Source organism: Acanthochromis polyacanthus, chromosome 18 (assembly GCF_021347895.1).
Source record: "Acanthochromis polyacanthus isolate Apoly-LR-REF ecotype Palm Island chromosome 18, KAUST_Apoly_ChrSc, whole genome shotgun sequence".
NCBI lineage: Eukaryota > Metazoa > Chordata > Actinopteri > Pomacentridae > Acanthochromis > Acanthochromis polyacanthus.
Genome location: NC_067130.1, coordinates 28748711 through 28766764, shown reverse-complemented (window position 1 = coordinate 28766764; position 18054 = coordinate 28748711). Strand labels below are relative to the sequence as shown.

The following is an 18054-nucleotide window of genomic DNA, read 5'->3' as shown; positions in this document are numbered from 1 at the left end:
TGTACCACAGAGAAATGGGTATATTCATTCCAAATTTTTTTCCTGCTCTATTGTTAAGGTGTTTGAACCCTTCAGATCACTTGTAAGTCTATATCATCAGTCAGTTCCCAGTATTATCTTCCTAAATCAAGCCTTTCTACCTAACATATCAATTTCCGAGTGGAAAAATAGGGATTTAAATATTTTATAACTTAGCAAATAGCAATCATATGATGTTAAAACTTTGCAAGTAATCTATTCTTATGTTGGGATAGTTTAAAAAAAAGTTTGGAGATGATCAGAGGAGGTCATGCAACAAAATTTCCTCAGATTTGTTGAAATGAGATGGAATGACTCTTGTCTGCTCTCTGCAAACTGACACACGTGTTATACATGTGAACGTTATGTATGAATACCATATCGCATGACCTAAATATGTAGCAGACGGCAGGAATTGATGGGACTCGAAAACACCCTCACAATTTATTCAGTTATTCCTTCTATCATTTCTAACAGATAAGTCCGCAGCGGTGGATTTGTAGTAGGATCGCAATCATGTAGTCGTCAGTAGACAGCTGGCGTAGTGTTCACTTGTTGTCATAGTTACAGTGACGCTGTGTTGTTATCTCACAATGATACAGAAATCTAATCACTTGGTCCTCGTGTCATTTCTGACCTTCCCTAAAAATTTCGTCCGTTTTTGAGTAATGTTACTAGCAGACAGACAGACAGACAAACATACGCTGATCGTCACATAACTCTGCCACGTTCTTTGGTGGAGTAATAAAGCGATTTTGATGACATTGCATGATTTTAAACTTTTATTTGGTTAATCATACTGATGCACTATAGTCACACATGATTTGTTGAAGAACTGTTGGATGGTTTCTTTAAACAGTTTCTCTTCTGATAAATGGAGTAATTTTGGCAATTTAGAAAAAAGATAACATGCCTTTCAAACTGCCAGTGGGCTTTAAGCTTCAAAGGATTAAAGCTGAGGTAGGCAGTATTTATTTGTTAACTTTTTGAGATCATTAGGCAAAAATTTCATGTAAACTTTCGGCATATGAAGTGATATGCAAGGAACTTTGACTTATGTGCCTCCTCTTTCATTTTTAGGAAAATCTAAGCAACAAAAGAGCAACATCATCTGTGATATGAACAGGAAGTTGTTGTAAAATGGGTTCTGAAAGATGATTTTCACTCTGGAGAGCAGGGTTTGAGTCCATGGTGAAGCCACAAACGGATGTTGACTTTAATCCTGAGGATTTGTTTTCCCTATTACCCCAGAAGTAGGGTTGTATATTTTCAAATTCTTTTTTTTTCTTCGCAAATTTATACCTAGAGCAGCTTTTACATCTGCATGAATCAGCCTGGAATAAATGAGCTGGAGTACCTTCAGGCCTGCCCTCTGGCCTGGTGTTTACATACTCGTGTTGTTATTTATCTAATCACACCGAGCAACAGATTTGCGTACCAAGTCACTAAAGTTTGGAGAGCATCTTGTTGCCTAAAGGAACCCTGACGGCCGCCGTTTGTGCCGTTTACTCCACACCAGACAGTGCTTCTCCTCTCCCTTTAATCCAATCCTTCGACAACTATGCCTAACACACCCTTTAGCGACACAGTTAAAACTCTTAACTGATCAAGTATCATTCAGTAAAGCATGCACTGCAGTAATACGTTTAAAGCACTGCTGAAAAATGCTTGACAAGCCTTCCAGGATACACAAAATGCTCGCTAAATAGACCAAACAAGTTCATAAGTTGTTTTTTGGCCTCTTTTTTTTTTTTTTTTTTGCCACGGCTCAATTTATTAAAGTCTTTTGAAAGGCAATTGGTTTACATAACCACTTTGCTGGAGTTTCAGATGGCATTTTATATCACAAGAGCCTCATTTATGGGTGAATGTTTGCACTCCTACAAATAATTTATGCCTGCAGTATACAGTTCAGACTGAGCTCGCTATGCGGTGATTTGTATGAAAGGTGTGCCGACTGAGTGGCTGGAAGAACGCTGGAGAACATCACCTCTGTCTTGCACTGAATGTATGTCATTGAGGAGCTTTGTGTTGAGCTGTAGAGACGGTCTGTGTTTTAGATTAAATGAAGGCACCTCCGACTCTCAAAGCTTAATGTTGAAAATATTTGAGGGGTTATGTAGAAACAACAATCTGAACACTTAAGGCTTCAGCCAGAGTTAATTATGTTTGTTTTTTACATGGCAGTATTAATTAGAATGGATTTTCCGTGCCGAAAAGACAATGGCAAAACAAATGGATAAATAACTAGCGACTTGTCAGTTCGAATTCGTCAGGGGAAATTGACACGACGATTAAAGAACTTTCGCCTTTCGTTCTCTTGACACAGTGAATTTAATAAAATTTCCTTCAGTTTAATTGCAGTACGTAATTACAGTTTAGCAGTATCTCAAGACAGCAATTTCCATTTGTTTCATCTGTTTATTAGTTCCCATGATTTGTGTTTTTGCTTAATTAGATTTCAAGTATTCGTCATGTATTATTTCTCTCGGTACAAATGTTCTCGGAAGAAGACCGTGGTTTAAACTGGTGTAAAGACTCAATTTGCAGTATTCAGCATTCTCAGCGAGAGTGAAAGTGTGCTGGCAATTTTGTTGTCACTGCAAATTCATCCTTTGTTTAGTTTTGAAGGGCAGTCAACAAATTCAAATGGACAAGTGCTGATGTATAACATTTTGCAGCTTTCAGCAAGTGTCTGCAGATCACTATAGCACAGCTGAGGCCACAGTAAACACAAGTTGGTGATTGCTATTTCACTTTTGCTCTGTGACATTTAACAGGCAATTTGTTTTTAAAATTCCAACACATTTAAGTTTAATGATTTGAAAATACACCTCGAGCTTGCTCACACTGTTGGGTTTTTGGTGCAGTTGCAAAACAAACAATGGGGCCGTTCAGGATTTTTGTATTTGGGCCACAGCTGCCTGTAATGAAGGGTAGATTGAAGTGTTGCACTGGCTGGGACTCTCTGATTTAACAAAATGAATGGGGTGATACTTCCAAAACTACCCTTGTGCTACCCTTCAGAGAGACACTTAGCACCTAGCTGCTCCACTGCCCAACAGTTATTTGGCCACCAGCTTGAACTGGCCGGCTTCCACTTGTGACTGTGTGTGCTTGTATATGACTCACAGCTGGAGTTTGGAGGATCAGCGCTTCGCTTTCGTGTTATCATTCTCACATTTGACAGCCTGAACCGTCTTCCTCAAGGACGGAGGTAAATTTCCGGTTCTGCTGTGTGAGACACCGGAACGTCACGGCAGCCAAACCTTCCCAAAGAAGAAGCCTCTAAATCTGCCTTCACCCAAAATGACTCCTCCTTTGTCACCCTGATTGCTCTGTAGGTTAAAACAACACATCGAACCATCTCGGAATTACAGCTTTCACTCGAAATGCTGGAAGCTTGTTCCCACTGAGAAATATTTTCTCGGCCCACAGTGAATAAACGTTAACACAGTGCGAAGTGCGTCATTCCTACTTACCAAGAGAAGTGCATTTTGAGCAACAAAACCTGGACAAAAAGTCCTTTTCCCCTCTCATCCTCTCCATAAAAGCACCTCTACAATATGAGACGAGGAACAGGCGATACAGCTGAAACATTTAACAAGATAGCATGCTTTATTTCAGCCAATATTGATTGATTTGGACCATTTATTAACCAATAATTGACCAGTTTTTAATAAAAGAAAGGAATATAAATGTTTTCACTTACGAAAAGGTGGTTCACTTTGCGAAATCCATTAAAGTGGGACTCTTGACTGCATAACTGGAAGGGTTTGGAAGGAGAGTGGTCTAACCCTCTTTCTGTAGCTGTTTGAAAAATGGATTAAAAGTTTTGTGTTTTCAAGAATGGTCTAACATTCGAAGTGCCACTGTATCACTATATTAGGGTTGTGGGTTAGACCACTTTGCCACTAAATCTCGGCCATAAAATATTATGCAAATTATATAACACTCTGGATTTTTTGTCGGTTAGACCATTCTGCTTAACACCTTCGTTTAAGGAAATGATGTTTACGCTGTCCCCTATTTTCAAGAATTTATCTTCTCTTTTATACTTTAGCCTGTTGTCATTTTACACATATAGTCATTTTCAAGTTATCACAACAAAGAACAACTTATAAATAGTTGAATTTACATGTAAACAAACGTGAAAAAGGGTAAAGGAATCCTCTCATTCTGTTTTTCATTTCAATAAGACAGCAAGTTAAACTCAGGGATCCTGCGTTGGCCTCCATGCTCCTCAACATTGAGTCTGCTGGCTGTGCACCGCCTAGGTGGAGCTAATGGGAGGAGAAATAGTGTTTGACCGTGAAGGCTGTCTTGCAAGTGCAACCAGTGTTTCTCGCCAACCAAAAGAGAAATGGGACTAATGCTTCTTGGATACCTGCATGGAAACAACAGGGAAAGTGATGGAGGGTGAAGGAGCTCCATTATACAGAGATATGGATGCTGGATCGTTGTTAACCAGACAGAGAGCACACTTGAGATGTCTTCATGCAGCTGAGCTTTTCATTTTGTGCTTTAATGGCATCTAATGCATCTTTTTTCTGTTGCTGTTGATAAAGTGTCCGTGGCCGTGTGACGTCACCATCATTTTGATCTGCTTCGACCTATTTTAGGGTGCATTTGTTCAGCTTACTTTGTAGTGAACAGCTACTTAAAGGAGTGCAAGTCTCTTAAAGTTTTAATCAGGAGGGAGGGGGAAGGAGATGGAGTGCTGGCCCGATGCTTTCACTGCAGTTAAGGAGTTGGCAGTGGGAAGAGAGCATGGAAGGGAAAGGAAGCAGAAACATAATGGCTGAACAGAACAATGAATAATGAAGCTTTGTCTGTAATGCATAACAATGGAACACAGTCCAGCGCATAGAAACACCACGAGCTGATCATTTCTCATGGGATCTTTTTCGCTGATGTTGACTATATTGTAATGAATATCAATAGCAATGTGAGAATATTGTCATTTATATCACAATCATTGTTGAATTTAACAATTACAATGTTGAATTTAACTTTTTAGCAAAACCTGAAGGGTTTGTCGTCGCTCCTCGGTTGCATTTGTCTCTGTAATTACAATGTGAAATATTAATAAATTGCTTTAATTAAGTGGATGGGGGGGGGGCAATTTCATCTTGCTTTGTGTTGTGGCAGGTTGTACTGATGAATATTGAAATGTTTACAGGCTTTGGGGCCTCAGTGTAAGTGGGAGATGATGGAAACACACTAAGAGGAGTTCTTATTGTCATTTAAATGCAGTCTCATTTAGGACAGGACACGATGTCCTTTGCAGCATTTTAAGCTATAATCTTTTACGCTTGTTAGTACTTTATCCAGCTGTTCTTGATCCTCTGCTTCTTTATCCTTTGTGTTTTAGTTTTCATATCAAACAGAAGATGACAGTCTTTAGTTCTTTTGCTTTCTTGCACAAATATATGACAGAAAAGCTACACATATACACATCGCAGTTTTAGCCTTTGAGCTTTTTTTCTCAAACTGAATCAGAAGTAGCTCATCTTTTTCCCTTTTTTTCTTTTGGTGTCAAATATCTCATCATTTTGTCCATCTTAACCTACCATTTTTATTCCCCTCTGCTTGGCCCACCTGGGGTACCTGAGACAGATTCCCTGCCAAAGTGACTCTATTGTAACGGTCTAATTGCTTCACAATGGAGCCACCAAATGCTTCAGTTCACAGCGAAGGTGTCCCCAATCCATCACCTGGGCTCTACAACGCTAAATCACCGGAAGCAGCCATTAATATCCGGTCAATGAGCTGAATCCCTCCATTTCTAGTCACTTCAGTCTGCAGGCAGGAAATGACTTACTCTATTAGTCCCCAGAGTGCTTTGAGTTGAGCATGAATCGGCTTTTGGCCTGGGAGAGTCCACAACAGTCACACCTCATGTGAAAATGAAGTTGCTTGCATTTGTAGTGTTTGCACAGATGGCACACAGAGGTGCCTGTGGGTATACACTCAATTGCCAGTTTATTAGGTATTTCTAGCTACCAAATAAAGCTTGCTACTTCGTGTAACAGTCCTGAGATGAAAATTTCATGAAGATTATACTGTACAAATGCGGATTCAACTGTATGGTGATCACGCACATAGACAAATTGATTGTTTTATATTGTTGGACTTTATTGAAATTGTAGCTGAGGTTTGAGAAGAAACAAATAAGGTTTGTAGTGTAAACCTGTTTTGTAAATCATGAGATCCAGATTGGGTTTTTTTTTGTTGTTGTTGTTTTGCCTCAGTCCAATACCATGGTCCATTGTAAGAAGCCAGTTGAAGTGGTTCAGATATCTGATTGGGAGGTCACCTGGGTGATTTCCTTTGGATGGTTTCTGAGCATGAAAGGAGTCCCCAGGGCAGACCCAGAACACACTGGAGTGATTGTATATCTCATCTGGCCTGGGAACACCTTGTTATCCTCCAGGAGAAACTGGAAAGCGTTGCTGTCGTTAGAGATGCCTGGAATGACCTGCTGCTCCTATGACATGTCCATAGATGCACAGAAGAAAATGAATATATACCTTTGAATGTTAGATCAGACCTGAGTTATTGTTAATATACACCAGGCAGCCACAACATCAAAATCATCTGCCTATTATTCTACAGGTTGCCCTTGTGCTACCAAAATAGCTCTCAACAATCAAGGCAAAGACACCAGACTTCTGAAAGCTGTGGTCCTGTGGGTTGCTAGGTGGAGTTTGGAAGCTTACTGAATGCCTAGAGCTCTTGGTTATGTTCCTGGAGTCATTTCTGAACTGTTGCAGTGTGGTGGTAGTGTGCTGTTCTCTCGCTATGAGGGTGTGCATGGCCCAAAACAGTGGTTAGATGGATGGTATGTGACACAACATGTCATTAGAAACCACTTGTGTAATATTGTGTAGATTCACCTTGTGCTACGGAATAGCTCTGAACCATTGGGGGAAAGGAACAAAGCTTCTGGATGTTTTGGTCCTGAGGGTTGCTGGTTAGAGTTTGGAAGCTGAGTCAATGCTTTGGACTCCTGGTTGTGTTCCTCGAGCCATTCCTGAACTGTTGCAGTGTGGTGGTAGTCATTGTCCTGTTGCTATGAGGGTGTGCATGGCCCGAAACAATGGCCAGATTGGTGTTTTGTGTCGCAACACAATGTCAAAACCAGGTCGCCCTTGTGCTACCAAAGTAGGTCTGAACCACTGGGGCAAAGACTTCTGGATGTTTTGGTTCTTTAGGTTGCTCGGTGAAATTTGGAAATTTAATGAATTCCTAGAACTCTTGGGCATGTTCCTCGAGCTATTCCCGAGTAGCTTTTGCGTTGTGGTGGTTCTGCAGTATGCTACTGCTAATGAGGGTTACATGGCCTGAAATATTGTTTAGGTTGGTGTTAAGTGTCACAACACAACGTTAAAACTACTTATGTAATATTGTACAGGTCACCCTTGTGCTACCAAAGTAGTACTGAACCACTGGGGAGAAGCAAAGACTTCTGGATGTTTTGGTCCTGTGGGTTGCTGGTTAGAGGTTGGAAGCTGGGTCAGTACTTTGAACTCCTCATTGTGTTCCTTGTAATGTGGTAGAGGTGCTTTGTGCTGTTGCCATGATGGGTTACGTAGCCTGAAACGATATTTAGGTGGTTGATAGATGTCAAATTAACATCCACAGGAAAACAAGGGCCCCAGATTTCCCAGCAGAACACAGCAGTATGATCAATGTTACTCACTTTAACTTGTTTTTCAGTGGCTGAGTCTCATTTAAATTTCCCCACTTAATGTAAGCCAATTACATAAACTGTATGAGACTATTATTTACTATTGGATTTACAATTGAGGCTCTAAAGTAAAACATTTATGTGAGGTCGAAGGCTATGTGCATTCAAATTCAAATTGCAGTATAGGCTGATAACTTGGATTAGAGGTAGCACCACTCGCCCTAACCTCAGGAGGGGTTTATGGTTAAATTGAGCTTGTGGGGTGTTTTTCTCTGAGGCTCCATGTCATCCATGATGGGAGTCATGAGGCTGCAGGAGGTCTGCTTTGAATATCAATGAGGATTTGCCAGGTTTGATTGTTACTTTGGTTTTGTGGCAGGTATAATTATGAGCTGAGGACATGCAGAGGTGTGTGTAGATACCAAATATACACACAAGCTCAGGTGATTATTATCCTGCTCAGACAGTCAATTAGAGGGGAGATACAGAAACCTTTCTGGAATGACAGATACGTGATTAGAGGAAGCTTTTTTCCCCCAATTAGATATACAATTTTCTTTTTTTTTAACCTTCTAAAGGGACTCTGAAACAGGAATAAGTTTGATTTTTAAACTAATCTATGTATCTAAACTAGTTTGTTGGATTGGAAAATAAAATTAGACCCAACTTTTAAGTAGCACTTTGAACTAAGGGAAATGTACTGCCATTCCAATAATGTGGAGCAGCAGCACAGTTAACTCTCTTTTGGATTCAGCTGTTTCCTCAACTCAGTCTTTGTCGTAGTTGATTTAAACCTATCCACTGGAAAAATGCCCCTCTCAAAACAAGAAGAAAAAACTTATTTCAAGGAACTTTACCTTGAAATAAGTGAAAAAAATCTGCAAATAGAACAAGTGAAAAATGTCTTGGAAAGATTTCTTGAAATAAGATGTGATATTTAGAATATTAATTTCTTAAAATTAGCTGGGAAAACTTATTTTAAGCTCTATTTTACCAGAATTGTCAAGCTTAGGTGTCTTAAAATAATATGCTAAAAAAAAAAAATCAGCAATTTTCCCTCAAAATAGATTTTTGCTTTCATGTAACCTCCTAATTTGAGATCTCTTAACCTTCCTGTTGTCCTCATTTACAGGGCAAAAAAAAAGTTTCCTTGTCTCAAAAAAATCCAAAAATTCAGCAAAAAAAACGATCCAAATTTCTGAAAATTTGCAAAAACTTCAAGAAGAAAATTCCAATAGTTCCTTAACAGTTTCCCTTAAAAGTTTTATTTAAAAAAAATCCCTCAAATTTGGCAAGAAAAAATTGGAAATGTCTTTTTTTAAATGAGTAAAAATCTTCCAATAAAATCTTAACAATATCTGAAATGATTACTTATATATCAGTAAAACTAACCCCTTTTTTAAAAAGAACATTCACATAAAAATCAACCAAAATCCAGCGAAATTTGCTGGACATTTTTGACATTTCTATTTTCCATCAAACAATGTTCAAAAATTTCCCAAAAATGTTGTGGACATTTTCACTGTGAAAATGTGTATTTTTTCCATATTTTCAAACTTTAAAACAGGTCAATTTTTGACTCGCAGGACAACATGAGGGTTAAACTTACTTTGTTTTCTTGTAAAATTCAACTCAAAACAACATAATTTTAAGATTGTTTGACTTTACAAGATATTTAAGATGCATTGTCTTAAAACAAGTCCCTCTATCTTGCTGAAATGTCACTTGTTAAGTGAACTTATTTTAAATCAAGTGGGATGAGAGATTTTGACTAAAAATCAGACAAATACACTTGGTAAGATTTTGAGTTTTTGCAATGTGTCCCTTTAAAGATCTTTAAAGAAAAGTTTATTTGTACAAGCAAGATGGTAAGACAACATCTTTAATCTTTTATCTTGAATCTTTTTACCAGAATCAGCTTTAGAGTTGACTTCTGAACTCTAAAAACTCCTGTTGTGTTTAAAAGGTGTGCTATTTTTTAAAAAAAGGCCCAAACTTTTCCATTTGTTTCCATTTACCGAAACCAAAAAACTGTGAAAACAGAGAATTTTTTGCTTTTGATCCCTGTAACTGTCCTTCAACCTTCTAAACTCTGGCAAGCTGTTTGATCAAGAAACTTGACCAAATCAGTTATTTTATTCCACATTTTATTTAAAAAAAAACAACCTACAAATAAATAGTTTGCTCTAACCAGATTCTGCCATCTTTGGTGCAACTGAGAAGCCATCAATGACTCAACTGTAAAAGAAAGTGAAGTGACAAAACTTCAGGAACCTTGTGACTGACTGAACAAGAGATAAATGTTGTGAAAAATTAAAAATGTAAGTTAATAAAATATCTACAATATGTAGAGTGGCTTTATTTCAAGTATTAGGAACATCAGCTTGCACTTGAAAAACATTGTACATGCTGATACTGAATTCTTTTTTTTAATTTTTGCAAAGTAAAATTCAGAGAAATTCAACTTTTATTTTCTTTTTTTCATGATTTATGGCATAACTGTGTCATAGTGCGTTTCTGAGTTCTCTCTACTTCCAGCTGTGGTTGTGCTGCTTTTATAGAGGCGCAGGACTTTGTATGACAGCGAAGTGCTTGGGGTTCAGTGGGTTAAAAAGAGTCCTGTCATACTGATCATGTAAAGCGAGGGACAGCACCAGGAAAGTTTTACATATCCACTGCACGGTTACGCGTTATTGTCGGCTCGGCTGCTGTAGGAGCTGCTAGTAACTTTTTGTGTCCCCGCAATGGAAGCTTTGCGGTTTCCGCTGTGATTTGTGAGTCTTACTACACCATAGTAGAGACGTGCGCGCTCCGAATCGCTCACATTCTGGCAGATTTTCCTCCACCGCCAGACGCAAGCAGCCATTCAGCGACTGCTCTACCGGAGGAAGAATTTAGCCGAGTTACGTAAGCGCAAGAGAGGACGATTTAAATAATCTCCTCCTGAGAAAAGGACTTCCTGGGAGGTTTTGGAGCTCTCTGATGTGCGAGTTATCAGGGCAGGGGCGGAGTAGAAACACACGGGTGTAATGAAGATCTAGTTTTAATTACTAACATACAGCGATAGAGACCACCAGTGAATAACCTAAATCCTCTTTTGTGCGTCTGTCAGATTAGATTATTTCCTCCACAGTGCACACAATGAGGGCCAGGAGTGATCCGTTAACAGGCCCAGATGTCACTTTTATGTTCGGGACAACCGGAGAAGCGCCCTGCTGGTCATCTGATACCGTGGAGCTGCCTTACCCATCTTCGGCCTCACACACTCTCCTCCTGCCTCCTCACCATCTGTTACCTTTCAAGACCCTGAAGGAGACGCATAAGGAATAATAGTAATAATAATAAAAAGAGTTGAGACTGTGGAGGAGGAGGTGTGAAAGTAACGGTGAGAATCAGCTCGAGCTTTGTTTCTTGGTTTAAGTGATCTGTGTAATTATTTGATAACGCGTTGAGTCCCAGCAAAAGTGATGTACTTTATTGGAGGGTTGTAGTCTTATCAGCTGAGCCTGACCAGAGCTCCTGAGTGTGAATAATTTAAGAGGGTGTTGTCTTGTTGTGAGTCGAGTTGATTAATGCTCGTTTTATTGGTGTGGTTTTCAGTCTTAATACAAAAAGCTTCACACAGCAAAGGCCTTTGACCTGCAAAGTGAAAGGGAGGTTTGTTCAAGATCCACAGTTTCAGAAGTTAAAGTCCTGCTTGTCTTTTTTTACACAGTTGGAACATTTAAAAGTTTAGACCAACTTGATTTGTTGAGTCAGTACAAAAATATTAGTCAAATCAAGTCAACAACAGAGCCAACACACATTAACTGAAACACAATGACGCAAATAAAACAGAATCATCTTGTGACAAAAACTCGTCTTATTCCGCATTATTCAGTTTAAAAAATAAATCGCATGTAAATTAATACTTCCTTTACAGAATTAGTTAAGTAAATGATTTACTATTTTCACTCCACAATGTACGTAAAATTTCTTTACAAATGAAGCAAATATCTGTAAAATTTAAAATATTACGATTCTATGTATTATATGAAATTTAACAAAACACAAACAATAACTGTAAATCAGTGAATTCTTCACCTATACTGAACGAGATGAAAAAAACAGCATTAAACAAAACCATCTTTTAAAATAAGATCTTATTTTTCCACTTTTGTTTTGGATTATTTGTAAGTTAGTCCTTTTTACTTAGATTTGACTAAAACAGTTTTTCAATCTCTAATATACATAATTTTCTTTCAGATAACATCAGATATCAATAAAACAGTGGATGATTTTTTTCAAAGCTTGTGAAAGAACAAATTACTATAAATGTGGACGTTATTTACAATTTGGACTCTTTTTACAGTTAACATGTAAATTCATGCTTTTTTGTGATCTATGTAGATATTATCAGGAATATAGATGTATGAAATAAGTTACTTGTCCTAAAAATTACAAATAAGAACAAACTTGCATGTTTTACTGTGTACAATGATGAAGACCAAATCAGCTGGAGACGAGAATATTTTAACCATATTCAACCATAGAACATTTTAAAGCCTTCAGTCTATTTAAGTTTAACACACTCTGCAGTGGATCCAGGATAGTGGAGCCAAACTCCAGCATGTAGCGGATCAGTGAATGTGGTCTGGACTCTGTGGAGGAGACAGAGACGCTGTAGAAGGACAGAATACCTGCAGACTGTTTCATTCTGGAGGACCAAGGACCTGAAATGGGACTTCCAGCGTTGTTACACTGAAACGAAAAACTGTGGGTGTCGCAATGTAAAGACCAACATATGTTTAAGAGGCCACCAAGACACCTATGAGTTTTCTAAAGGAGTTACAAGAAAGAGATTAGTGAGGGAGGCCACCAAGACACTAACATTAAGGTTTTTCACACTTCTGTGCATCATTATCCAGGTTAAAGATTCTATGGAAGATGAATATCTGCGTTTTTTTGCACTTACGTACATTCATTTTCAGGTTTTAGATATTGCTTTCATGCTTTATTATCCAGGGGAAAGATTCTGTAGTAGATTAATAAGTAAGATCCACAGAACCTTAAACTGAGCTGCAAATGTCAAGTTTCTGCTAAAAGTTGTGCTTTATAGAAACGCTGTAAACTAATTTGCTGTCTACATTGATCCTTGTTGGGATTCTGGGTCAGTTTTGGCAGAATTGGTCCACAAAGGGTTTTGACTCTGGATCACCTCTGACCCACTCTACTGACTGACCGAGCCTCTTGTGTATCACTGCATGTAGAGAAAGATGCTGGCTTTGTGTTTTGATTGTTGATCATCATTAATCAGTAGTGAGTGAGAATTTAAAACGAGAAGAATTTGCATTTCTTTTTATGATGTGAAATCTGACAAAATCCCACATCTTTGTCGAGCTGCTGCTATTACTTGATGCTAGCAGTGTTTGCTTGCGTGTTTGTCCACTGGATGTGTACACCACGGTGAGCTGTTTGCTCTCTAAAATGTCAGAAAATGGTGAAAACTGCCAATCAGTGTTTCCTAAAGGCCAAGAACACGTCCTCAAACCAAAAACATGCAGTTTACTGTCACAGAAGAGGAAGAAAAACAGAAAATGTCCTTATTTCTGAAGGTAGAATCAGAGAATTTTGACTTTCTTTAAAAAACTGAATAAAAGCAGTCCAACTATTAAGTTTAATAGTTGGTGTTTAAGTTAAAAGTTGATCATTGCAGCTCTTTGTTTTAACATATATAGAGCAGTTTTATGTACTTTATGTAATTGCAGAGACATGAACAGAAGGAGATCTCTCTGCATTCTCTACAATGACTTTTAAAATGAGTGATGATGGAGAAAGTTAGGTCATCATCTCTGTCATCCAAATCCCAAAATGTTTCTTTTTTAAAAAATTACTTTGTCAAACCCTAAAACCTTTGCATTCCCTCAGGGGACAGAAATCCATTAACACTGGATGGAAGTTAAAGAAAATGATCAAAGAGGAGAATAAAAGGAAGCAAAGCCTTTTGTATATCAACTGTTTCATCTATTCTCTGTGGTCATTTTAGCAAATTGCTCTCCAGCTTTGGCTCGTTGATTCTGCTGTCTCACGTCTGTTTTCTCCTTCTCATTCTGGATGCACGGAATACAAGCGCATGAATGAAAAGATGCACAAAACACTCAGATGTAAAACATCTGCTGTCAGACAGGTTTATAGCCACTACAGACAGAACCTTGAATCTTGAAATGTATTAAAGGCTCCAGTGATCATCCCTTAGTGGAGAGGTCGACAGCTAAATTGTGGATTTAGTTGAGAAATGAGTTGGTGATGGTGACTAGATTATAGATGGTAGTTCAAAATACAAATTACACATCTAAAAAATATAGAAACACATCAATCCTTTCTCCTAGACTCATACTGTATTGCACATATTTGCTTTGCCCATCACATTTGAGAGGAAACGTAATCTATTGACAGCATTTTCTTATTTAAATCAAAGTTTGGGGACCTCATATGACAACATTTGTAAAATTGAACATCTAAAAAGCTTTTCAGACTTTGGTTCATGTCTTACGTCCTAAGCTGTATCGATTGGTGCGGATAGCATAGATTTTCATGGCCAGAGCTAGCTTTAAGTGTCTTTGTAGGTGCTGCAATTTCATTTATCAATTTCACTCATTCTTTTCAGCCTCATTGCTTTCCAGAAATTGCATCTAAATGTCCCATAATTCCCTGAATTTCACCCACTTTGTAAATTCACACATTTTCTTCTCAGTTAAACTGCTCTGAAAGTATTTACTGCAGCGAGGTTTAATGCAGATCTATTCAAACCACCTGACTGTTTCTAACAATGCTGCTTGCTTGTGCTTTGAAGTGTCAGTGACAGAAAAAATGTTGAATTGAAGTCAAATTAAATCACGTTCACAACCGTCTTATGAACAAGAAAGAGCAGTACTGGAGTTTGGTAATTATGTTTATTACGTAGTTGCTATTTTTTAACATTAGACAGTTCAAACTTCTGCAAAGTGTTTATACCCATTTTCACATTCCTGTTTCTCACTTCATTAAGTGGTGAAGTCCCTATGGCTTCATAGTGTGCAGCTGCATTACAGGATAAACAACAGAACTGACTCTTTCCAGTGACACCAGTTGAGTGATACTGTTTTTAAACTATTTCCGCTCTGTCTCCGGGACAGAACTGACAAGACACCCCATTTTTATGAAAAATGAACACAAATTGGTAGATTCAGTTGCCGTGATTCAGATGGTGTGGTCAAAAGACAAATGCAGGTCGCATGGGGTCAAGGAAAATAGTCAGTGGGGGCCTTTGTTTAGGGGTGAAAAAGTCAAATATCCCACTGGTTTACCATCTCTGCATGTAGACTGTATTATGTGAATAAAATAGTTCTCTCCATTCGACACAGTTTACATGTATTTCCCTATTTCTAAGTTATACCACCATCATCTTTCTGCTATTATCAGATTCCAGACAATCTTTTCTCTATTGCCAGCATTTTATGGTGAGCTACATATGAAAACATAACAATTTCAGAAAGAGTTTGGGTCTGCTTGGCTTTACTCCAGCTTCCTTCCACTGTCCAAAATGCTTTAGGATGATCTTTATGATAGACTCCATAATGTGTATAGAATAGGGATGGATGGATACAGACTAATGTGAAAAATCTGCAAGTATTATCATATTAAATGATGGAAATTCTCGATAACCCAGACTGTTCTGAAAAAGTAAGATAAAGTATGTATGGCTATAATAATGACTAATAGAGAAGCTTAATAATAAAGGCAGTTGAATTGCCTAGAAAATATCCTCAGGCTCATGGGGTTAATTTCTCTAATGCCGTCATGGACACCATTTCACTTAAGCACATTGCTGCTGTCCGTACTTTAACGTAATAAATTTCCCCTGAAGCATGCTCATATGAATCAAGAACTCAGGATAAAAACCCATATACAGTTTTATCCAAAATGGGAAACCAGTTAGAGTATGTCTTTCCAAAACAGTGTAGCAGATCACCAATATCATCATCGTTTTTGTTCTTGTCAGGAACGTTAGACTGATGAGGCCTTACATGTGTCACATAAATTCACCCATCACTTTATTAGATACACCTGTTCAATTGCTTGTTAACACGAGTAGCTAATCAGTAAATCGCATCAATGCATTTTACATGTAGACATGGTCAACAAAACTTAATTAGTAAGTATAACAATGGGGATGAAAGAGGATTTAAATGACTTTGAACGTGGCATGGTTGTTGGTGCCAGACAGGCTGGTCCAAGTGTTTCACAAACTGCAGATCTATTGGGATTTTCATCCTCAACCATCTCTAAGGTTTACAGAGAATGGACTCCCACAACAGTACATATCCAGTGAACAGCTTTTGTGTGAACCAAAATGTTTTGTTAATGTCAGAGGAGAATGGACAGACTGGCTGGAGATGATAGAAAGACAACAGTAACTCAAATAACTGCTGGTTACAACCAAGGATGCAGAATATCATCTCTGAACATACATGTCCAAACTTGAAGAAGATGTTCTACAGCAGCAGAAGACCACACTGGGTGCCACTCCTGTCAGCTAAGAACAGGAAACGCAGTCTACAATTTGCACAGGCTCACCAACATTGGACAATAGAAGATGCTTGGTCTGATGAGTCTCCATTTCAGCTGCAACATTCCGATGATCAGAATTTGGCGGAAACAGTGAAAGCATGGATCCATCCGGCTTTGTGTCAACAGTTCAGGCTGCTGGTGGTGTAATAGTGTGTTGGATATTTTCTTGCCACACTTTGGGCCCCTTGGTACCAACTGAGCATAGTTTAAAGCTGCTGTCCGGAGTTTGAATCGCAGCGTCTCCCAAAACGCTGTTGGTCCCACCGTCCCTCCCTCTGATTTCGCCCCTTTATTTGTGCACGCGCGCAGTGCATGAGAGAAGTGCCCGGAGTGCTGCAGCATCTTGCCTGTTTTGCTGTTTTCCCCTCTTCTGCATTTAGTACATTTAGTAAATAATAAAGGAATTACGTTAGAATGCTGTATTGAGTCTAACTTGTCCTAATACCAAAATAACATGAATCTGCTAGGACGAACGAGTAAAGTTTCAATATGTGATTACACTCGTGTATCCCTCTCGATGACGTTGTTTATCAAACTTAGTGCATTTACGCGTGTATATGTGTTACATTGTTTATTTATTTCTATCTAGAGTTCAGAATTGCATGACTCCTCTGACGAAGAGTATGTCCCAGATGCCCCAACATCTTCCTCCAGAGGTCGGGCATCTAAACGAAGCCGTCAGGCGGGCTATGGAGGCCGTGGTCGGGGAGCGACGCGAGCACCCCGAGCCAAAAAACGTCCTGCAGTCTCTTGGCCTGACAAGCCGTGGGATTGGTAACTTTTCTGGAAGTTGCTGAGCCCTGATGCTCTCTCCTCCACAAGCAAAACAAATGTGCGCGCGGTTGCGTAGTGCGTAGCTCGCCCACCTCTGCATGGGCTTGCTTGCTGTGCGCGTAACCGTTGATTGACAGCATGACAAAGCTGAAGCTCGAACTTGATTGGTCGGCAGCGACCGGCGCTTTTTGGAATAACATGGGGGTCTATGAGAGGAAGGCGGAGCTCAGGAATAAATTTTCATATCGTGTTATACTAACTTTATATTATAGTATCGAACTAGACTAACACATTTAAGCTTTGTTAAAAAATGATACATAAATTGAAAACAAACGGAAACTCCGGACAGCAGCTTTAAATGCCACAGCCTGCCTGAGTGTTGTTGCTGACCATGTCCATTCCTTTATGATCACAGAGGGTCATCTTCTGATGCTGCATCCAGCAGCTCCATGTCATGAAGCTCTAATCATCTCAAACTAGTTTCTTAAACATGACCATGAGTTTACTTTACTCCAGTGGCCTCCATAGTCACCAGATCTCAATCCAGTAACTTTAGGAACGAGGTGGAATGGGAGATTGGCATCATGGATGTGCAGCTAACAAATCTGCGACAACTGCATCAATATGGACCAAAATCTCTGAGGAATGTTTCAAACACCTCAGTGCCACCAAGAATTAGGGAGGTTCTGAAGGCAAAATGGGGTCCAACCTTTGACTAGCAAGGTGGTCCTCATAAAGTAACCAGTGAGTGTATGTCCTAAGCATCACTTTCAGTGTTGTGTTGACCATCTGTGTGCTTTCGTTTTCACTTTCACTCTCTGTAATAACTACTTTTAGATCTTCGGGGTGACTGTCCTTTCATTCAGACCACAGCATTACAGAAATCACTGACAGCTGACCTTGAATATCCATAAAACTTAGAGTGGTTTCCTCTATAGCTGACACTGATGACTCCTCTGAGGAGCTCTTTAACTGTGGAT

At 38.9% G+C, this 18054-nt stretch overlaps 1 protein-coding gene across 3 annotated transcripts in view; it reads left to right on the top strand.

The window, feature by feature from the left end:
• The window catches only part of whrna (whirlin a), a 246904-nt gene that overhangs the window by 12915 nt on the left and 215935 nt on the right, over positions 1-18054 (top strand). The window lies entirely within an intron of this gene.